Below are 25716 nucleotides of genomic sequence, written 5' to 3' on the forward strand. Positions count from 1 at the left end.
TTGTCCAGCTACCGCCAGAACCTATTGCAAACTTACATAGATTTCGGTCGACTTTTTTTATTTCTTCATGGAGCCTCTGGGTCTGCCTCTACGATGTTCAGCTTGGTTCCAGTCTAAGTTGTTTAAAGAATTCATTTCCGCTCCTGCGTAAGATGTGGCCCACCCAGTCCCACTTCCGTTACCGAATCTAGACCAACATTTGAAAAGGGCGTAACAGCCAAAAATTATTCCTTCTGATTCTTTATCCGCATATATAGCTACATATATATGTAGACAAAAAATCAGAGGGAAAAATTTTGGCTGTTACGCCCTTTTCAAATGTTCGTCTAGGAATGCCTTTGGTGAGAACGGCGACGAAGTCCGATGTTTGAGATCCAGTTGTGTGGCCATCAGGCTCGATTCATATAACGCAGGCATGATCGTATTGAACTGATTCAACCCACGCAATGTGGATAAACAACGCTTTCCGGAAAAGCGGTCAAAACTAAGACCATTTTACATATTGGTGGAAAACATCAATAATTCTTAGTTTGCTCTACATTACTAGAAATTTCTGCACCACAATTTAACTCTGTATGTAGGGGCCTTTGCCCCTATATACGGAATCAAATTGTTTTCATTTGCACATTGAATCATTTCTGATTTGATGGTGCGAACCATGGTGTGATAGAGCAAACAATATGTTTAATATTTACTTAGCGTGTACTATTCGTCGAAGCATTCGACAGATATTATCGAGATTGGCATTATCTCCTCTGTGGGATAAATAAATCCATCACTAGGTGGATAGATTGGGATTTTTCAATCAATTTGGCTGTTGAAATACGGAGAGAATTCAAAAGCTGGCAGCATATTTGTTGCTGATGTGCACCCACAACTGAAGGTCCAACAAACCACCACCGACGAGCAAAAATTATTATTTCATAAAAATCATAAAACACATAGAAACATTGCACAATAAATTTTCGTCGCACCCTTCCGGAGCATTAAGTAATCCTTATGCCGGTTACCCGTGTGCAGCCGTACTACACGCGAACATGAACGGGAGAGGAAGATCCTTCTTAGTCACTGCCACCAGTCAGTGGGTGCGAGATGGCAGAGGAAATTAGTTCCCCCCCAGGACAGGCAGGCACCAGAGAAACAAATAAATAAGGCACATTACTGTGGCACACGGTTCCTAGGGGGACATTATCAGAAGTGAAGCCAAACCATGTCATGTCGTACAGAAAGACACACCATAAGAAGCAGGGGGAAAGGGTGAATGAATGCCATTCAAAGGATGATGATGACGACGACCCAGCGAAAAGAAGCGACCGCATCATCCCTTTTTGTCAATCATTCAAATTTATCTCCTTACGCATCCAGACCCCGGTCTGGGCTGCTGCAAGGGCTTAGGCATGTCAAGATAATGCATTATTAATCTGAAATTATGTTTATTGCTGATTTTGCGAGGAGTCGATGGATGGAAGCGGCCCTCGCACGAGGTTGGGTAAAGGGTTAGCAATGCTCTGTGTTATTTAGTTGTGTTTGTTTTTATTATTAGTGGGGAAAGGTTTGAAAAGACCCCGTGGAGCAGAGGAGCCTAAAACAAATAACCATTCAAATTCCCTACTTATCACTAGAATTCAAATGATCAAGATCAACGATTAATATAACTGACGTCGTTTATTTTTAATGCGGAATTGTAGTTTCACCCGGCATCATATTTATCAAGTCAAAGGATTTTCGCCGTTTTTATATCTTATCCATCAATTTTTCATTCAATCTACGGAAATAAGCTTTAGCTTAGCTTTAGCTTAGCTTTAGCTTAGCTTTAGCTTAGCTTTAGCTTAGCTTTAGCTTAGCTTTAGCTTAGCTTTAACAACTTTAAACAGCTTTGGCTTAAACAGCTTTAGCTTAGCTTTAAGCAAGCTTTAAACAAGCTTAGCTTTAGCAACTTTAGAAAGCTTAGCTTTAGCTTAGCTTTAAAGCAAGCTTTAGCAGCTTTAACAACAGCTTAGCTTTAGCTTTAACAAGCTGGCAACTTTAGCTTAGCTTTAGCTTAGCTTTAGTAACTTTAGCTTAGCTTTAAACAGCTTTAGCAAGCTTTAGCTTAGCTTTAGCAACAACTTAGCTTTAACAGCTTTAGCTTAGCTTTAAGCTTAGCTTTAGCTTTAAAGCAGCTTTAAACAGCTTTAACAGCTTTAGCTTAGCTTTAGCTTAGCTTTAAACAGCTTTAGCTTAGCTTTAGCTTAGCTTTAGCTAGCTTTAGCTAAGCTTTAGCTAACTTTAGCTTAGCTAACTAAGCTTCAGCTTAGCTTTAGCTTAGCTTTAGCTTAGCTTTAGCTTAGCTTTAGCTTAGCTTTAGCTTAGCTTTAGCTTAGCTTTAGCTTAGCTTTAGCTTAGCTTTAGCTTAGCTTTAGCTTAGCTTTAGCTTTAGCTTAGCTTAAGGACATAATTTTACATAACGATATAGCAACAAACGTCGAAATGAAGCTTGAGCCTGACTTTGATTTTGCTGAAGTCACTTTGTTGCTAAAATATCATCTTCAAGGTGAAAATATTTTTTCCCTTCAGTTTCTCGGCGTAGCCAAATGTTCATTGGCATACACATGTCGGCATAATATCTTCTAAGGCAAAAGTTATGTACAAGTCAAAAAGATGCCCATGACCGAACTTCTTCCCCTACATATTACATAGTTCACCTAGCTGTGGGATAAGAAGAGTGACTAAATGTAGAAACCTTCATTTTGCGAGATACTTCCAAGTAAGCATATGCAGTATTTCGAAAAATTTCGTTTCAGGAGATTTGAAACGAAATTCAGCTGAATTTCGCGGAATTTGAGCATGGCGAAATCTGATTTCTTGATTTCGTTTCGTTTCGTAAAATAGCAAAAATTTCGCTAGAAAAAAACTAGCTTCTAACGAAATTTAACGGAATTCCGCGGAATTTCGAAACAAATTTAGACTAATTCATACTTTATATTATCAAAAAAATTTGGCTGCGCCGCTGAACAAAATCGTTAAGTTGTTTTCAAAACTTTAGGTTATACAAATTTTTCTATTAACGCTTACTAACCCCATTCTTAGTCGACAAATACGTAAGTAGTTTTCTTCTATAAAACGTCTTCAGTGTTTCCATGATTAAAATTTTGTGATATTTTTTTACTATTTGCACAATATGTGCAAATATATTTCATCACAACGCGAAGTGATAAAAATCTGCCTCGCGTAGCAGAAATTTGTTTAACCAGTGTGCAATCGATCGTTTTGATGCTGATCACGCCAGCTAGTGTGGGAAAACGCGAAGTGATAAAACTAATGTCTGCATCGAAGAGCACAAAATTATTTAGTGCGGAATCGATCGTGTTGTAGAAGATTATTAAACGAAGCACATTGATCTTGCGTTGGATTTATTTGAAACACAGTTTTCGTCTTCTTGTTTTCAAAATAACTTAGTTCACAAGAAATATTTTGTCGCTTACCAAGAGGTTTCACATGAATTACCCAAGTAACACGGTTTGTTGTATGAGTGTTAAAAATACATCTTCCGAACATATAGCATGTTACGTTTTGGTATGAAAAACTGCTTTGATTACTTTCACACGACCCAAACAGCGCAAAAATTATTGATATTTTCAACATCTTTTAGTCGCAACCTTGTTTTTGATTGCACATTCACAAGACTAAACTTCAGTACTAAGGATGTTTTCAATAACCGACTTTTAACATTGTTCTGTCAAATTGAATACCAAAACAAAAATGCTGACCAACACGTTCAAAGAAATAATTTTCATACAAAAACGAATGAAAACAAGCATGCATTAAATGATGAACACCATTTTAATAATATTAATAAACATATACAAACTGAATAAATAAATCAAATTTGTTTCGAAGTCTCTGCCGGAACATTATATGCGGCTCATGTTTCATTGGCTAACTTTTCATTTTACTTCTCCTAAATTCATTCGCCATTGATTGAAGAAGAATATAACTATGCCAAAACATAATTTTGAAATTGATATGTAAACAAATTCTTGAATAAACAACAGGGTCGATGAAGAACGTTCATAACATTGATCTTTAAAGATGTTGAAATTACGTTGAACTTCTATCATTGGGGTATATATTCTGATGAGACAAATGTCAAAAAATGAACATGTTATGACATTGTTCGTGAAATCTTCCTGTAGACATATTGTTTTATGTTGTGAGAATGTGAAACGAAACTTTTAAAAAAACCAAACAAATGTCAAAAATCGACATGTTCTCTGATCAAATTGTTGTAGGGTATCTGTTCCCATATTAATAACAGCCCGTATATTAATCCCATTCGTCGATAAACCAAATGAAAAATCAATTTAATTACAATTTCTCACATCGTATGTACACAATAATGGATGGAACACATTCTTGAATGTTTGGAATATTATTCAAGAATTTTTTAAAGTAATGTTTTAATGCACAAGAACCAAATTATTAAAAGATAAAATTATAAAGCACTTCCACTCAATTTCATGCTAACACAAGTGTACTCTTTCAAAATTCACTTCACAACACATAAAGCACATCACATTTTCACTATACATATAATTATATTTGAAAAACCAACGCGATTTCCTATAGTTTGATATAGGTTTATTTCGAACAACGTCTAAATTATCCTTGTCCGTATTTCAAACTGTTTACATGCCTTGCAGTACTCTCAAGGGTTGCCGACCGAGATTTTTATTTCAAAAATGCTTGAATGAACTTTTACTGTGAAATTCAACTTTTATGTTTGTAAAATAAGGTATATCGAAAAGATAATCTAAGACAAACATAAAATTAATCTGATAAGTTGAAAAACTACAACAAAAACTGCAATTTTGTAATAATATTTCAACTCAAATACAACACATTGTAGAATTCGGCATCACTGCAATCATATCGTTACGTATACACACAAGTAATAGTGTGCGTATTTTATGTTGGAAACAGTATTATTGATATAGGTACAAGCATAGGATTAACTGCTTTTGAATGTTATTGAAATAGGTGCATGGCGGTGATGATGTTTTTTAGCTAAATACTTCTATAATGTGATAATAATTTTATTTTTGAAGTTACCAAATTGTTTTCAATTAAAAATTACGTGAGCCGAGCATAATTATTCTCATGTTTCTTGATTATTGGGTGAGAAATCAATGCATTTTATAGGCACATTGCCTTATTGTTATTGATATAGGAACAGATACCCTATGTTATATAATAAAATAATGTTCGTTGGTCAGATGGCCCTTCAAAAATTAATTTGGGAAATCATACATAACTTTTGATAGAAAAACATACACCTGAGATTTTCGGACACAATGGACAATATAAGCTAAGCTTCCCATCGATGTATTAAAATTCAAAATAGGTGGTTGCGAACTTGGCGGAAAAATTGTTTTTAAAAAATAATCCAAGTTGGCGGCCAAATTCAATATAGGTGCTTGTGCTAGGTGCATTATTGCAAATTGAGGATACACTCCTCTTTCCAACGATATGCTGATCTCTATGATCGGTTGAGAAATGTTGGAGTTATGACAGTTTTGGTGAGTCAAGAATTGACAAAAATCGAGGGGTCCATAAAAATGATTTCGTGTATAACTAAAGAGGGGTTCATATTTCTGATGAATTTAACTCGGATCCTTAATATACTCGCCGAAAGCTTTCGAAAGAATATAAATTTAGGTGTTTTTAACAACCTCGTGCAAATAGTGGCCCGGTTTCAGCGAGAATTATTCTCATAGCTTTCCTTAAACATAACATCTTTTGTATTTCATTTTCCCGACCTTTTTTCAACATCATTATTCTGGATTTACTTGACGAATGGACTCGATGGTCGGTTTTCTTGCCTATTTCAAACGTTCCCTTTTGCAGCAAGGTTGAGTGTTAATGAGTGTTAAACTTATTTTCCACTAATACTAAATTGACTATAAGCACCGTTATTGACCAGCATCGTTATTGTTCATGAATTGGAAACTCTGAAGCAAGTATACAATAAGAATAACTTTTTGTATCCCAAGAATATTATTTAATTGGTGAGCTGTGCATATTTGCTGTTTCTCGGCCAATCATGATTAGCAACTACGATGTGTACAGTTAAGAAACGCTATTAAGCTCTTCTTCGACTATTTGCACAATATGTGAGGAACATTGCAGATTTGTGGGCATTTCTAGATCTTCGCATGGAATTTGCAAAAAAAAATCCAGTACGGGTTGACAGATCATTAAAATTGCTGAAAATTCTTTACTTATGATCAGGGTTGCTGTGGCTCTTCTTCGCGAGTGGTAATCTTTGCCTCTTCGCGAGTCATCATTCGGCCACATTCGTTTTTCCAACGACACGCTGCGAATGGTACCACTCGATGGTTGTTCGGATCCTCTTTCTGCTGTTCATTCGTGTTCCTCATAGCGACGGCGATTGTTATTCGCAAAGTCGAAGTCATAATGGCCAAAAGCATACGCATATACACTAGGGTGGTTCAAAAATCTATTTTGCTCCACAGTGCTCATCGAATTCTTTACCATGTTCTGAGTGTCCTCTGAAAATTTGAGCTCATTTGGATTAAAACTGATTTAGCACAAGCCGTTTCAAGTTTGCATGTAAATTATTATGGGGAAATTTATTTTTTCATTATACTGTTAATGACGCTTCCCCTTTAAGCGCATGTTAAAAGAAATCCTACATAGCTAAAAGGAATACTCAACAGCTTTTACTCAGTGAAAACCGCATCTCAATTAATCGTTCCAATAATTAGTAATTGAATTTAATCTATACCGTGGTTTTCTGGAGCTAATTGCATAACTCCTCAAAAGGCAGCAAAGCTGCTCGTGGCGCAAAAGATAGCACACACAAATTCAGGCTACTGTGATGCACTGCACATTTCAGTGATGCCCTGAAAGAAGTTTAACGATCATGACTAAAGATTCGCAACCTGTATTAAAATCGATTACTAATCATTGAGGCGATTAATCAACATGCGGTTTTCGTTGGGTGAAAGCTGTTGAGTATTCCTTTTAGCTATGTAGGTTTTTTTTTAACCTGCGCTTAATGGGGAAACGTCATTAACAGTATAATGAAAAAATAAATTTCCCCATACTAATTTGCATGCATGGCTTGTGCTAAATCAGTTTTAATCCAAATAAGCTAAAATTTTCAGAGGACACTCAGAACATGTTAAGGAATCAGATGAGCACTGTAGAGCAAAATCGATTTTTGAACCACCCTAATATACACACCCGTACGATGGCGATATGCGCCTAAGCTGTTCAACGTTCGTTGTGATTTAAATGATGTTTGAATGCTTATGTTAAGTTTTAATAAGCAATGAATAATTATTGATTAATTCAGTTGAATTGTACTGTAATTGTTTCTCCATTTTACATTTTACAGAATGAAGGTGTTAACACGATTAATTTTTTTACAAATCAAGCAACTTTCCAAATCTTAGCTCTCGTCGTTTTACTTTGATTTCGCTAGTACCTTGTGCCAAAAATTTCGAAGCCGTATCGGAAAAAATGGGTTAAATGTCGCGTGAATTTGGTGGACGTAACATATGGTCGGAATTCTGCAAAAACGCATCAAGCGGTTATTTTAATGACTTGAGATATTTAGTTTATAAAACGGAAACAGAATTTAAATAATATCAATACGCACATGCGAACATTTGTTGTAGGATATTCTCATTTAGGGGTTAACGAATATCCGATTTGATTTGTGATGAATTGACCTATGGTCCGCTGATTTTTCCTCTGTTTGGTACATTTCCAACTGCGAGCAATTGATTGACTTACTGTGGCAGTCCCCGTTTTAATATGTATGCCTTGCAATGTGTCATGTCACTATGAACTTGAGTGATTCCCAAAGCTGATTGTAGTGCTTCACAGGTACAAAATAATTGTTCCGAATCTTCCATGCCTGTTTCACATAAACGGCAGGTATCATCTAAAACTTTACATGTTGTTTGAAATAATATTTATTTGGGGAGTTTCCTGTTAATAAACCGCAGAAGTTGTTTAAATCTTTTTTAGATATGCTTAGATATTTTTGAGTAACAGTTAACATAAACTTTTTAGATTATCCTGCTGTTATTGTTTTTCTCAGATTTCATCTCATTTTTTCTAGTTCTTCAGTTCCATTTCAAGGGTACATTTTGAGGCCCACAAAATATATCTCGCCGAATACTTTATCATCTGATTTGATATTTTCCACACTCAATGCGTATTAGATTATGAACCAAATTTTGTCGCAAAATAAATTCCTTTTAGCCAAGTTTATGCAATTTCAGGGTTTATTTCCGCAATGGTTTTTTCTATAGATACAAAAAATCTTACTTAATAACATCTAACTGAGAAATGGACTAACGTGAAGAATAGGACTAACTAATCTACTAAAACAGAAGAGTGTGATAATTTCAGTGAAATATAATGGAGTATTTTTAATATCATTTCTGGTTGGCGCATATTATCCTGCATCGTGCATTTAAGACGAACATACGCATTTTTAGTATCGTTTTGACTCAAATTCCGAATAGACTCATATTTCGAACAGTCGTCACATGAAGTTACATGAACAGCTTAAATAAACGATTTTTCTCGGTGGTGGTGTTCGGAATTCAAATCAAAGTGTTCGGATTTTGAGATAATTTTCACTATAAGTGTTCGACATTTGAAACAACATTCAGCACTGATAGTTACAATCAATAAATAATGAATATCTAGCGCTTAAATTACAGTTCTATTCATTCGCGACCCGATGAGAACAATTCTATTATTGTATTTCAATGCAAGTGCCATAAAGACCTCCAAAGTGAGAAAAGCGTAAGTTGTAGTCTTCTACAAAGTTGTTAGGGTGGTGAGATCCATTGTGATGAAGCTCAGTTTGAAATTCAGCTACTGAGAGGTACACTGATGTACAAGGAAATATCTGATATGTTAGATATTTTGAAATCAATTAGTTGCAATATATATATTAGACTGGCCCAGGAAACAAAAAGTTGTCAAATCCCACGGGTCACCCCCCAGGATTGTGTCTTTCCTTGAGAAAAATTATTATTTATTATTTATTAGGAGCTTGGTTGTGCACTTTTGGATTTATTCATCTAATTGAATCAGCCGAAAACTATATAAAAGTTTATTTAATTATCGTTTAATCATCATTATGTTCTGTGGAATTGTTCTGAAACATACCAACTGCACTTTTTGCAATTCTGAGCTCAATCGAGTAATCAGAAACAAATTCCAGATCAAATGAGTGCCGAAGGTGTATTTCCCTATATATTTTGGCTGAAATCCCCATACAAAATTAAGATCAAATGCCCCAGCTTATGCAACAAGCCATTGAGTTGAAATGTTGAGAGATTGATTTTCTCAGGCAAAGACACAATCCTGGGGGTGCCCCTTGGGACTCTACAACTTTTTGTTTCCTGGGCCAGTCTAATATATATTAGTTTAGCTATCTTCAAATCTTAAAGATATTGATAGTCTCATCAGCTTGTAACTGCCTGTGAATATGGAACACTCTGTTGTATTCGATTTCTTCAAATCTTAATCACTCAGAAAGTTGTCTTATTTTATGAAGTTGTTTTCGTCTGCAGATCAATCTTATTATTATATGTGAACCAGTGGGATATCATATCATCATTCTGTACAGTGCAGTATCAAACTTTCACAGAATTGAACGCTTGTGTCCTTGGGACATATCTACTGTTGGGAAAGATATCCCAATATTTGAAATAAGCAAAGCCTTCTGTATTTTGCTTTCAAAACAAATTAGTAGAAAACGTAAAAATATCTTATCTAACAAGTGATTCCTTATGCAGTAACGTTGGTAGAATTCTAAATTTTCTAAATACAGGGGTAGAGGTGTGCACCGCCGCGGACAGTTTTTGGCACGCCGCCGTTTAAAAATTGTCACGACGCTTAACTATGATTTTCCACGCCGACTAAAATTCGAAGAAGTTCGCAGAATTTTTCGATAAATATCCCCAACTCATTACGTTGAAACTGAATTTTTCGTGAAAATACCAATAATTTTCTGAAAAAATATTTTAAGCTCTTTTAGTGGAATGTATTCAATCGTCTAAGGCGAGTTTAGTACACTCTATTTAATTCCACTACGTTTTGTTATTTTTGTAGATACGTATTTCGAAATCATTCGGCCTTTCGTCCTCATTCGCAAAACGACTATTTCGGCCAAACAACCTGTTAGAGACAACTGTTTTTCCGGCCAATCGTCGCTTTGGCCAAATGAAATTTTCGGTCAAGCCGTTTTTTATTTATAACCGTTTCGCACGAAATATTTTTCCGTCGAACGATTTTCCGCCAAACGACTCTTCCCCTTTTTTGTGATTTTCTGAATAATTTTCAAATAATTTTCAATGAGCAAAACAAAGAATGTCTCGTAGAAATCCAAAAAATCGTTCAAAATTCCGAAAAAACAGAACATTATTATTATTATTGTCTTTATTTTAGAGGCTTTCAGCCCTAGGCTGGCTCACCTCAAAAACAGAACAGTTTTTCGTACAATTTTAAAAACGAAATGTTTAAATTTGAAAATTCCTCGTGGCCTTTTTGAAGAGTTTTCTATACACGCAGAAGAATCGTGTACGATTGAAGCAACTGTTTCGTATGTTGTATCAGACAACGATGACAGTGTTGTTTCAATCTTTGAATTTGTTGTTTCAACACTGATTCAGTATCATTATCAAGCACTTAGCACTTTTCGTTTCGGTGAAACGAAAACAAGCGATTTTAAGGCCGAAGGAGAATCTTTTTTGGCAGTCTGAGCCTTACTTATTTTTCGTGAAAATTTCCAGTGTGCGTTTATAAAAAAATAAGACCGCAACGGGGTTTGAACTCAGAACACCAACAAAAATGGCATTGGGTTGCACTCACTCTAGCCGTACCGCCACGTGACTGCTTGTTGGGATAGGTTATTTGTTCCATAAAGGCTACTTTTTTGCATTGGGTAAGGCACGAATAAAAAGAAAGATAAAAGAAGTAATAAAACAAGAAAATTAACTTGCCACAAGACGAGTTTATACTATACTATTCCATTTAATTCCACCACTTGATCAAGAAACAGTGAAATACAGCACCAATCTTGTCGCTTCTTTTTGCCAACATGCTTGCTCACTGCTGAAAAAAATCACAAAAATGAAAAACAAATCAAATTCCTTTTCAATGCTTTGTTTTTGATGGGATGGAGTGCCGAACCGTTTCCCTATATAAATAATTTAAAAATTAATTTTTCCTCCAAGATCAAATATTTTGTAGACGGTTTCTTTGTTAATCTCATGAATTGCAATAACAGTAATTCTTCATATACTAATGCTACCAACAATTGAATTCCAAATTCCAAATAATTTCTCATACACTATAGTGCCGTAAGCGGTTGAATTCCTAATTCAATTAAATTCGTCTTATATTTGCTTTTACCACCATAAAAAATTGTAGAAGGCGGCAGCATTCTAAACCTCACAGTGTGCGAGATATCTCACCTAAACAAAAATCATCATACACTAGTGCCACCCAACGGGTGAATTCCTAAATAAACTTGTTTCATGTTGACTTTACCAACCGAACCACTTTGTTGAAGATGGCAGCTCTCTTATGACCACAAATTTCGCAATAGCTATCCCTACAAGTGATTCCTCATACTTTAGCGCAGCACAGCTGATAAATTCCACAACTGGTTTAATATTGAGTATTACCACTCGAACTGAATATTAAGACGCTAACTTTCTAAATCTCACAGATTTCGAGATATCTCACCAAACAAATAGTTGTGCATATACTAGCGCCTCCAAGTGGATGAATGCCAAACTAAACTTAATTCTATCATGAAGGTTCTTAACTTCCGAAAAACTTCGTTGGACATGCCAGTTTTCTAAATCTTATAAATTTCGAATTATCTGGTCATGGTGGTAAACAATTTCAACTATCACTCCGTATCATCGGATTCCCGGAGGCTGTTTTAGTAAATTGTCCCGTGGTCACCCAATTATGGCCAAAAAAGACCAAACATCATTTTGTTGGTTGCAGGGTAAGTGATTTGAGGAATACACGTTGGACTTAGATGTAGAATGGCAGCTCAAAATCCACATGTATTGTACAAATTTCAACACAGCGCGTGCTCGAGTGTTAATAGCTGTGGAAATGCTGAATAAATACTAAGTTTATAAGCAGACTAAGTTACAGTTAGATTGTAGAGCCATTGAAGAAAAAGAAGAAGGCTTGTTAGAATTTCGACACAATTTTACCTATCTGAACTGAGCTCATTTGTCTGTCTACAATTTGTATATTTACTAAACGGTATTGATTTGCGATTTGGGCGTAACTTGTTTTGTAAACAAACATTGTTTTACGGATTTCGTAGAATGCAAGCGTTTTTATCCAATACTTCCCTTACCTTTCAGAGTAAAGCTTATTCAGTTAGACACTAGAGTGGGGCGGCATGGTCATTTTTTCAAATCAATGGTTAAGCCATTCTGAGTCCTGAACAACTGTGCAGAATTTGGAACCGATTGGTTGCTTCCTCGCTTTCCGCATCGCGTTTGAAGTTTGTATGGAAATTAGTATGGGAGAACGTATATTTTTGCATTTCTACTACTAGAGGTTTCAGTTCATCGTAAACCAAGTGGCACATTGCGTTAAAGTATAACCCAAAGGATGCCGAAAAACTTTGCTGATGAAGGCACGTTGCTGGAACGTCCACAAAAAAGTTATAACGCTTCGAAGATTGAGTGTTCAAACCATATGCAAAAAATCATTTATTCTGCCAGCACTGCCGAACTACGTAGACCAATAATTTAATTGAACATTATTTCAAAATAATTGATCTTACAGGGTTTTAGAGCTCATGGGAGCTATCCTGAATCATTCCACAAAGAAAAAAAACGACAAGAAGGAAGATGGTTTTTGCCCTTCGATAACCATAAGTCGTCCGGTAGTGCTGGCAGAAACATTGATTCCTTGCATATGGTTTGGACAATCAATTTTCGAAACGTGACAACATTTTTTGTAGACCTTCCAGCTACGTACTTTCTTTGGCAAAGACTTTCGGCGTCTTCCAGACTATATGCTAACGTATTGAGTCACGTGATTGATGATAAATTGAAGCCACTAATAGCAAAAATGTGAAAAAGTGCGTTTTCCCATACTAATCTCCATGTAAATTTAAAACGCGATGCGGCATGCGAGGTCGCAACCAATCGAGCCCATATCCTGCCCAGTTGATTGAAGTCCCAAAACGATTCAGAAAAACCTTGATCTCACTTGATCGGATGAAGTTTGCGTTTTTCCATACAACTGCGCCCCATTCTATTAGACACATACCGTAGTTTTCGCAGGAAATGATTGCTATAACAGGAATACGCCCAACAAAATAAGTTACGCCCAAATCGCCAATCGGTCCCGACTTGTTTTATTATAGAAAAAATTATGTATTAAAAATATCTGTCTAGCGTATTATTCAGCATGCATTCTATTCAGCTATGAATTTCACAGCTAGACAATCTATCAACGTTGAAGCTTCTATGCAGCTTGTCGTTGGTAGTACTGAACAATATTTTTATCGAGAGCATTACTAGTTTTATGGACGTGTATTTATCGAAAAATTTGCGCTTTCCTATTTAGCATTTTATTAAGGTAATTACACATGTCTATATTGCCACATCTTACTCAGTTCACATGTGGCGCTTATATTCAAACATATTTGATTAGGGAGTGAGTGCTAGTAATGGACCCCTTAACGACCAAAATTTACTTCAGTCGCTCCGCTAGAGCAAGCCTCTTGACAAATTGTAGTTCTGCTGCAGCAGATGACAAGCAACAGGTACCAGCATCGTGTTTCGTACATAAAACTAGCCAAAACATTCATTTTTACTAATGAAGTAATAATAATAATAATAAAGGACCCCCCGTGTATGCTAGTAATGGACCCTTTAGCATATTTACATTTACAAATTAGTTAATATATCTAAATTTCTGCTGTAAGGAACTGCTGTCCTGTTACATGAAGCAACTTTACCCGACGAAAGTTTGAAGAAAATAATCGATTCCAGAGTTTTTTTAGGGATTTTGTTCAGGGGGTTCATTATACGCACGGGGTCCATTACTAGCACTCACTCCCTAATTGCAATTAAGACGGTGTAACGTAACGTGCCGCGCAAATCCTAAAATCCATGTAAACATTCTTGATCACAAAATCCGCATCAAACGCGACCCCGAATAATGTCGTTTGTTACGCCATGGCATGTGGACGAGTTTCTGAAAAATCGCATCAAGCGCCAACGAAAAATTACCCATTTTTCTGCCCAAGCTTCCGTTTAGCAGGTTTAATTAATTGCAAATCGTATCGGATATCCTTCAACTCCGTAACTGTAACATGGATTAATATGAAATGATTTTCTTTTTTCCTGCCAAAATCCCGACCATGTTACGTCATATAAATGTTTTATAAAAACGCTAAGTCTTAATATATCGATTACATTCTGAAACCTACCTTTTACATGCATATTGTAATATACATATTGTAACATAATGTAAACATGAATTGTTATCTGCTAGAAAGTGTGTACATCATGCCTCAGTCTCAGATAGTCTTTGCCACCTATACGATGCCTGCATTCGATGCGAGTCGAATTATGATTCTTCGCGAAGAGCAAGCCGCACGTCAAACTGCATGCGCATCTTCGGGCGAATTAAAGTCAGTAGACAGTCGCAAAGGAAAACGAAAAAATGAAGAATGAACCACACCAACGTTCGTTTTCTGCATTCATTCGCCTGCTGAAGAATGGAACACAAGAAAAGCAAAATGAATTCTTCGCTAGTCGCTGCTACTCGACCGAATGGAATTCGTTTTACTTTTGCGATTTTTTCGCTCTTCAACAACACTGCTTATGATTGCTTTCAGCACATACTGACCATGACAGCTGTTCTCATCTGCCAAGGACACACACACAATAGCTCAGTTTGTCGAGCTGATTGTATATAAGACTATCGGTCTGTGAAATTCAATACATATCAAATGTATGCTATATATGTAGACGAGGAATAAGAAGGAATAAATTTTGGCAGATACACCCTTTTCAAATGTTGATATAGTAATATCAATTCTATATCTGCGTATACGCCTGGCAGATGTGGATACATAGTTAAGTATCTCACTAAATAAAAAAATAAATCTAAGCATTCTTTTTCAAATTTTGAATACTGTAAAACCACGCTGACAAGACCCCAGTCAACACAAAATCATATATGATGCAACCTAAGATGCCAAAGTGGAGACGATATACGTACATATTATATGGTGAAGTACCTATATCGACATCATATACGATCTTGTGTTGACTGGGACAATATGAAGTATGCTTCAGCATAATTACATAATTCTTAAGTGAAATGAGGTTTTAACAGAATTTAAATCCGTATACGAAAAATCCCACAATTTTTATATTTTTATATACTTACTAACTTATATATAACTGATATAAAATTGATCAGATTCAGGAGCACACGCTCCACGATGAATTCCTTTGAAAGCGGCACAAATGCTGGGGTACTGCCAATGGTATATGCGGCGAGAATGTGGCGTTTTATCACAGATTGCCTGTTCAGTTATTATAAGTCTTTTGGTCACAAAACAGTTATTCGACGAAAACGTGAAATCAGAATTGCTTACATAATGTAAAACTAGTTCAATAAAAATTCCGCGGAAAAAAAATCAAAATTTCGTTTCGTTTCGAAAAATTTCGAATTAAATGAACCTTGATTTCGTTTCGTTTCGAAGTCTCGAAAGAAATCTATATTTCGTTTCGTTTCGATCCGAATCAACATAGACATTTTAAATTTCGTTTCGTTTCGTTTCGTTAGGAAAAAGTGTGTTATCGCATACCCTTACTTCCAAGTATCGTTTAAGCATACTAACATACTACAAATGCGACTTGATTAGATTATTTACGAAATCTACATAAAACGTGCAGTAAGGTCTCTAAATTTTAATATTATGCTATTCTATGTTAGTAAAACTTGCACATACAATTGTAAATAAATTGGAAATCTAACTTTATTAAACATATTCTGAAGTAAAAGAGGAAAGAGTCAGTATGTTGACCTCAAAAACAGTAGGTACATGAAAATAATCATTTGAGAGGCAAACAAACTGAAGAAAATCAAACAACCCTTCACTATACCTTCTGTTCTGATTCAATTTGTGTTATCATAAATAAATCTTGAAAAAATCTTCCCTGGTCTGTAGCATATTCCAGTTTTTATTCCTTCGTCTTCCCGTTGGCCGGCAAGACTGATAACCGCTATTGAAACTGCGGAAGAGCCTTCATTCCAGATCGAAGAACCCTGATGGCCGCGCTCTAATTTGCTTCGGGGTCATCCGATTTTTCCTCTTCTCCTTTCTTTTCACCCTTTGACCAAACATAACACTTGCTCTAGATTCAAAAATTTATGATAATTCAGTTGACGGCAGCAGACTGCTGTTGGGTCAGCTGGGCGAAGGATAACAAACGACTCGGTGGAATGGTTCATATCCAGAAAGGGAGAAAAGGAGCTTCTTTTATGAGTCTGTCCAAGCAATTCAAAAGTAAGAATCCGGTGACTTGGGGGATGAGCTCCTCGTAGTCTTAAGAAAACTTGACTCCGTTGATGAGGGCTACAAAACAGAGCGCTCTAAAGTGAGTTGGGTTTGGAAACAAAATGCGCTGGGACATGTAAACAAGCACATTTATAACCCCTTTTGCAGGACCGACCGCAAAGGAAAAATCCAACGACAACGACGAATGGAAAAGCAATGTGGATCCGTGCTTATCTCGGGGTTATTCCAGCAGGGGAATTATTGCTGAAGATGACAGTTCCATGCTGTTCCGTTGGCTCAAATTCCAAGCCGGTGTGTCTTGAGGGACCGTGATAAACTTTTATCGGAAGCGACGAATTTCAACTCGTGTCCCATGCAGTCGTTGGCTTCCAACTACCGTTGCTATCGTCTGAATCTTTGGGGTAATTTATAATTAACATCTGAAGCCCGAATCGCGAATTCTTCGCGAGATTGCATTTTTCAATTACAGTAATGAAGCAACCTTGCATTGAATAGGATTTTCTCATCATTTCGACACACAGAGCATGTTCAGTGTTATATCTAAGAAACCTATCATCCTCCGGTTGTATTCTTCAGCACGCGATTTGCTATCTCTGAATGCGAGATAAAGTGCGCCTTTATTCGAGACAAGACGTGAGCAGAGTGTAAGTAAGTCAGACCGTTCCGTTTCGTCGAATAGGCGTGTGTTTGATTGGTAAATATTAATATTTAAAAAAATATCAAAAGATAATTTTCTGTATGAAAATATGATAAAAGCCCCGGAGTAGATGAAAGAAAAGCGATGCCGCCAACATCGGTAAACGGCAAGACGGTGTTTGGCTTTAGGCATACAAATGTGCCACTTCGTAATAAGCTAAATCAAACAGAAGATTAAAACGCTGAATAAATTATTCTGGATGTGAATCTGTATCCTTCGCCGTCTACACAATGAAGAATGAAAATGAGAGCTAAAAAATGTAGACACCGTGTGTTGGTATTGCTAGCTTTGGTGATAATTAGCTTGTTTCAAGCATAACTATCCACATTGAGCCATTCTAATGAAAGATGGTTTTCTTATCTAATTTTTCAATATTTTTTGAGAAGTTTCCAAAGGGTCTGAAGCTATTTCATATCCGAAGTATAATGCTTCCAACTTGGGATGATGCGAAGAAGTTGTCGATCATATCGTTGCCAAGTCCTTATCACATCATAATTAGGCTCTAAACCAAGTAGCAATCATGAACGCCAAATCGCTCCTCGTCGGAATAAAACATTCCCGAATAAACATAAACGACACATTGAAATTTATGTCGCTACGCATAGTTACAGAAATGAGTAACTCGCTTCCAAATGCTACCATCCGTATGCGAGCGACCACCACTGGCGGCGGCTGGTTGTGCATGAGGTAATAATTCAAATTTAACTGCTTTTGATACGGTTGGTAAATTAAAAATTATTTTTGAATAGACTAGTACTGGCTGGCGTTCGAGCTTCCTTCGGCGTGGTGAGAGGGAAAGCCCGGTTAGGTAAACTGTGTGGCAACAGGGTCCCGAGAAAGATGAAACGGCCCGAGAAGCCTGCCTGACAGGAGCTAGCTGCGTTTGATGAATGTCCTTTTTTCGACGGGAAGTTTGTAATAATTTCAACTTTCTTGCTTTTGCTGCGTTTTTTATTTCGCTCACTCTTGAAGGCTGTTGCCTATTATCCTTCTGAAAATTATGTCGGCCTATTGTTTCAATGTTCATGTTGTACTTGGCGCGGATTACGCTACTGTAACGACAACGATGATGACGTTCCAAAGAAATGACTCGTTGCAAACGAGCAGTGTCGGTTTTCAGTGCTGGGAGCAAGTGAGCTCTGGCAAGAATAAGTTCTCTGCTTGGATGATGGGAAATCTCAGGAAAAGCCGCTTTTGCAAAGATGAATGAAGTCATAATTGTTGCTGCGGATGAGCATAATTTAAAACGTAATATGTTCAGTTCACCTTATTCATGTGCAACGTAAGAAAAGGAGACACATATTGCGAGTTTGCTTAGTTTTGTGTTAAGAAAGCAGTCATTGTAATTGTTATAATATATACACCAGTGCAGTAAATAGAATAAATATTTTATAACTTTTATTGCTTATGCAAAATTAAATTAAATTTATGTATTTCATTTAAGACAAATGCAATTTAAACATAGCTAATATTATTGGAATTAAATGATCCAATAATAATGTTCTACATGTAATTCACTGATTAAGGTGGAAACATCAAAATTGATCCTATAGAACTGTTCGAAGAAAATTGTCTCATCTAGAAGAGGATCTGTATGGTTCATTTCTCGTCAGACTAATAATCCATCCATGAAGACTTCCAGAACCCTTTCTACTCAGTCCCACTAGCGCCAGCTGGACTATCCACAAACATCTTCCAACAATAAATTATATTCTAAATGCAGCTCTCGCGCCACACGATGGATCCGTAGCAAACTATCGCGCCATAAAATATATACAAATGAGTACCCGAATAAAATGTATCAATATTTAGGTCTGGCGCTTCTTGGCTTCGAGGTTTCGATCGCAATATACGACGGAACCGTACTCTAGTGAGTATTTTGATTTGTTTACGACTGCGTTCCAGCGTGGTAACAATAAATTTCCCCCCAACACAACACGCATCTATGGAACGCGTGCAGAACCCATCGGTTATGACTGCCCATCAATAGCACTTAATCAGTAACACCTTGCATCCGGATGCATCATCGTCATCAGCACCGTAACTTGCAGGTTGGAACTGGCGCACCACCCTTCGGCAGACACCTATATCCGAACCGAACCTATATCGAGACAGTCGACGCGAGGCGGGTGGCGGGTGGCGAAGCGGAACATAAATTAGGCTGGAAAATTATGACGTTGAATGAAATAGAGTTCCGAAAGGTTTACTGGCTGGCCAGGGCGTCGTAATAAACGCCAGGTTGTACTCGCTTGCCAAGTAGCAAGCCCTTCCAGTTGGATCGGCAACCAACGGTTCTTGCACCAAAAGACCAGTGGAAGATGTGAGCTGCTGCAGTAATCGATGGGAAAATGATTGTGCGTAAGTGGAAGAAATGCATCCTTGGCGCCAGCCGTACTCCGCTCCCCGACAGTGCGCTGGCCCAGATGAATGCTGTGAACATCGCAGTCACACGGTGCATGGCGTTAATAAATGCTCTGAAAATCATCGTAAACACGTGTTTTATTATTTATTTACATTATTAATTACGAGAGATTAATGTACGTTATAGTTGGTTCTCCTACTACGTCACATATTTAGGAGCGAGCTTTCTTAGATGCGTTACAGACTACAGAGAAAAACATTTCATACAAAATCAATTTGGATTCAGAATAAAGACCCTCAATTCTTAATGAGTAGAAACAAATCCAAATAGCAAACCAGATGTCATAATCAGCTAAGAATATATTCGTCAAAACCACTCTTTTGTATGCTCTTTTTAGTTTATTTACTAGGGTAACGGTACCAATAGTGGAGGTATTAGTAGATCCACAAAAGAAAATATTTTTAAAAAAATTGATAATTATTGAAAATTTATAGTTTTAATATCTTAGCCATTAGATAAACTAATAAATTTGCTAACAAAATGAGATGGATGTAATTTAACATCAACAACAACAAAATATTGGTTGCACCACTAATGGGTACACTGTTCCTTTAGTGGCGGTAAAAATTAATTTTGGTTCTCATAGTGGTGCTATCCATTGATTTCTTACGAGACTCGCCACTATTAGTACAGAAGTTGCACCACTATAGGTGCAAGGGAGTCAATTTTATTAAGGAAAATAATTGTTTTCAATAGTTTTTCCAGTGAAATCTTAAGATAAGTTGCATTTAATAGGATATTTAAAGCACGACGCATCATCTGAAATCATCGTAAAGTGCATAATTATGATAAATCTCAGTAAAACCCCACTACCTCCACTAAAGGTACGGTTATCCTAATCCTCTTTACTTATTAGCCAATTTTGCTAAAAGTTGAGTGTTTCTAATCGTTATTTCATTTAAATTTACAAGAAACCAAACTGATATATTTGTGCCATTGTCAACATTCAATGTCTATTTCATACTTCTATTTATCCAACAGGTCTTAAATGTCGAACTGCTCTTAGTGATGCGATTTATCTAGTTAAACTAATCTCGCAAGGGCGTAACTGCATCGTTTTCTCTCCAAAATTAAAATGGATCAAAAGTTACAACCATGGTTGTTGATTAGATGCAATCATCCTTTATCACTTTATCAAACTATTGCAAATCGCTGCATTGATTAAAAGAAAAAAATCGACGAACAGAAATCGACCCTGTGGTACTGAAGAAAATAAAGAATTTGTTAATTAAGGAATTTAGGTAATTATGAATGAAAGAATTTCAAATTTGGATTTAATTAGAAATTGAGGAATTTGGCGATTTAAGATTCAGGAATTTGGATATTAAAGAATTCAGAAATTTGGGAATTTGGAAATTTAAGACTTAAGAACTTAAGGAATTTAAAAATTTACAAATACAAAAACTTAGGAATTTTGAGAATTAAGGAATTTAGTAATTTGCTTTTTGGGTAATTTAGGAATTTATTAATTAAGGATCTCAGAGATTTAGAATTCAGGAATTTTGGAAATTAGAAATCCATTTGGAAATTAGAGAATATGTGAATTTAGGCGTTTTGATATTTAAAAATTGTAGACTTTAGGAATTCATGAATTGAGGAATTTGGAAATTTAGGAATTTATAAATTTTGGAATTCACGAATATAAAAATTATGGACTTAAGGAACTCATTCTCAAGTTTGTATTTCCTTTGAGGCATTATAACTCACGAACGGTTGGACCGATTAATAATAATTTCTCAATAATCGGTTCGTCTTCAGGTCAGCTGTGTTTATATACATGAAAAGTTAGAACATTTCGCTGGGAAAGTGGAATAAATGTAAAAAATCTACGTTTTGAAGTAAAACACCAAGTTTGAACTGACATCGATCTAGAGTGCGACGCTGCAATCAACCAATTGACAGGTCGAAACAAACAACCCGAGCAAGATTGGGCAGGCTCGTCAAGTTTAGAATAGTTTCGCCAGGAGTTTATGAACTTGGGGTTTTATGAAACTAGGAATTCAGATATTTTGGAATACTGGACCTCAGGAATTTAGGAATTAAGGGATTTGAGAATTTAGGAAAATATGAATTTGGGAATAGAGCAATTCAGGAACTTAGGAATCAATCAATTTAGGTAATTTGGGAATTTAGAAATTTGAAAATTAAGAAAAAAAAAAGAATTTAGGAGTTTAGGAGTTTTGGAATTTAAGAATTTAGGAAATTGTAAATTTGATAATTTATTACCCAATTTAAGAAAATTTAAGAAAATGCAATTTTAGTAATTCTGGGATTTAGCAATAAAGAAATTCGGAAATTAGAAAATTCAGGAGATTAGATATTTTGGAATTTACGAATTGGAGAATTCAGGAAATAAGGAATTTAGGAATCAGATAATTTGGGAATTCAGGAATTTAGGCATTAAGAAATTTAGGAATTCAATAACTAAGCATTTTATAAATTGAGGAGTTTAGGAATCAAGGAACTTATAAATCTAGAAATTCAGGAAATCAGGAATTTGGGAATTAAGAAGTTTAGAAATTTAAAATTTAAGGAATTTCGGAATCTAGGAAATTTGGAACATGGAGTTCAAGGATTTAGAAATTTTGGAATCTAGAAATCTAGGAACCAGGAACTCAATTAGGGTCAGCTTAGCCAAAGAACCTATATTTTTGACACCTCTAACTATTACAAAATTGAAAACAAAAAATCAAAAAAGTGCTGCAGTGTGAACCGGCCTGAAGAATGAGATGATGCTCTCCCTAAATCAGTCCAAGATTATATTTCATCACTTTTTATATATTTTTTATTTTGGTTTTCAACTATAGAAGTGACAACACAAATTGGGTGTTCAAAAGGCGAACCTGTAATTAGTCAAATAATAGCAAATGTTGACGTTATCATTATTAGCCAATGAAGAATGTAACCGCACGAGATCAATGCTGCAATTTATGTTCCATAAAGCAAAATTTTGGATGCCTTCGAAGCTCTTATTTTCATTCTAGCTCGCAACTCCGGTGATTTTGGGGCCATTTTCACATAATTTTCTAAAGATGTGGATGTTGAGGTGTGTGCGCAAGATTATCTTGCGCACGTTCTGTTCGTTCAACTGTATTTTCAAAACTACTGTAAATTTCGCACTGAAACTCACGCAGTGTAAATTACACATGCTGATGTCGTCTTACGCAAAATTCAATTATAATCAACCCAGGAGGCGAAATGTTATTGATCTTTGAAAGTGATGCAATTTGATGGAAATTTAGAAATTAGGGATGTTTTTTTTTAATTTAAGAATTTAGGAATTTAGGCATTTAGGAATTTAGGAATCTTGGAATTTTAAAATATATGAATTTAGGAATTAAAGTATTTGAGAATTTAGGAATTTGGGAATTCAGGAATTACAGAATTTTGGAATTTAGGAATTTGTAAATTATGGAATTTAAGAATTTAGGAATTAAGAAATTTAGGAATTGAGAAATTTGGGAATTAAGAAATTTAGGAATTAAGGAATTTGAGAATTTTGGAATTATGGAATTAAGGAATTTAGGAATTTAGAAAATGTAGGAAATTAGGAATTCAGGAATTTGAGAATTTCATGTATTTGTATTTGAAAAATTGAGAATTTAAAAGTTTAGTCATTTCGGAGTTTGGGAATTGGGTAATTTTGGAATTTCTGAATATAGGAATTTGAGAATTCAGGAATCTAGAAATATAGGAATTTAGGAATTTGGTTAGTTTTAGAATTAAAAAAATAACAGTTTTAATAATTTTAATTAAATAAAAAATATATGAATTTAGGAAATTGTTAATTTATGAATTTGGAAAATATAAAAGTTTTGGGGTTTGAGAATCGGGTAATTTTAAAATTTATGATTTTAAGAATTAGAAAATTTTGAAATTCAGAAATTTTGGAATTTAGGAATTTAGGAATTTAGGAATTCAGGAAGTTGGGAACTTGAGAATTAAGGAATTTATAAATCGGGGAATTTTGAAATTTATGAAATTTTGGTAATTTGAGAATTTAGGAATTTAAGAATGCAAGAATTTGGGGATTGAGGAATTTCAGAATACATTGATTTAGGAATTTAGGAATTTGGGAATTTAGGAATTTAGGAATTGGGTTTTAATGGCTGTCTGTTAGAAAATAAGTGACTGGAAGATTTGTCCGCAGAAGATGGTCGAAGGCCAGTAAATCGACCGAAACGTCCGGACAGTCTGGCAAAGTTTTGTTTTGTCATTTTTCGCCGAAAACAAATCGATGAGAATCCCCACCAGCAATTTCGCGGCGATTGATCCATTGTTAACATGAACTTAGGAATTTATTAATTTAGGAATTTAGGAATTTAGGAATTTAGGAATTTAGGAATTTAGGAATTTAGGAATTTAGGAATTTAGGAATTTAGGAATTTAGGAATTTAGGAATTTGGGAATTTGGGAATTTTGGAAATTAGGAATTTGGGAATTTATAAATCGGGGAATTTTGGAATTTATGAAATTTTGGTAATTTGGGAATTTAGGAATTTGAGAATGTAAGAATTTGGGAATTGAGAATTTAGGAATTTAGGAATTTAGGAATTCAGGAATTCAGGAATTTAGGAATTTACGAATTTAGAAATTTAGGAATTTAGGAATTTAGGAATTTAGGAATTTAGGAATTTAGGAATTTAGGAATTTAGGAATTTAGGAATTTAGGAATTTAGGAATTTAGGAATTTAGGAATTTAGGAATTTAGGAATTTAGGAATTTGGGAATTTAGGAATTTAGGAATTTAGGAATTTAGGAATTTAGGAATTTAGGAATTTAGGAATTTAGGAATTTAGGAATTTAGGAATTTAGGAATTTAGGAATTTAGGAATTTAGGAATTTAGGAATTCAGGAATTTAGGAAGCAAGAAATTTTGGAATTTAGGAATTTGGGAATTTAGAAATTTAGGAATGAATTTAGGAATTTTGGGAATTTAGGAATTTAGGAATTTAGGAATATAGAAATTTAGGTTAATTTGAGAATTTAGGAATTTGAGAATGCAAGAATTTGGGGATTGAGGAATTTCAGAATACATTGATTTAAGAATTTAGGAATTTGGGAATTTAGGAATTTGGGAATTTAGGAATTTAGGAATTGGGTTTTAATGGCTGTCTGTTAGAAAATAAGTGACTGGAAAATTTGTCCGCAGAAGATGGTTGAAGGCCAGTAAATCGACCGAAACGTCCGGACAGTCTGGCAAAGTTTTGTTTTGTCATTTTTCGCCGAAAACAAATCGATGAGAATCACCACCAGCAATTTCGCGGCGATTGATCCATTGTTAACATGAACTTAGGAATTTATTAATTTAGGAATTTAGGAATTTAGGAATTTAGGAATTTAGCAATTTAGCAATTTAGGAATTTAGGAATTTAGGATTTTGGGAATTTGGGAAATTTGGGAATTTGTAAATCGGGGAATTTTGGAATTTATGAAATTTTGGTAATTTGGGAATTTAGGAATTTGAGAATGTAAGAATTTGGGAATTGAGAATTTAGGAATTTAGGAATTCAGGAATTCAGGAATTTAGGAATTTAGGAATTTAGGAATTTAGGAATTTAGGAATTTAGGAATTTAGGAATTTAGGAATTTAGGAATTTAGGAATTTAGGAATTTAGGAATTTAGGAATTTAGGAATTTAGGAATTTAGGAATTTAGGAATTTAGGAATTTAGGAATTTAGGAATACATAGGAATTTAGGAATTAGGAATTTCAGGAATTTAGGAATTTAGAAATTTGGAAATTTAGGAATTTAGAATTTAGAATTTAGGAATCAGGAATTTAGGAATTTAGGAACCCAGGAATTTAGGAATTTAGAATTTAGGAATTTAGGAATTTAGGAATTTAGGAATTTAGGGAATTTAGGGTTAATTTAGGAATTAGGAATTGTAGGAATTTAGGAATTTAGGAACTCCAGGAATCCAGGAACCCAGGAATTTAGGAATTTCAGGAACTTAGGAACTCTAGGAATTTGTG

This window comes from Armigeres subalbatus, chromosome 2, assembly GCF_024139115.2.
Source record: "Armigeres subalbatus isolate Guangzhou_Male chromosome 2, GZ_Asu_2, whole genome shotgun sequence".
NCBI lineage: Eukaryota > Metazoa > Arthropoda > Insecta > Diptera > Culicidae > Armigeres > Armigeres subalbatus.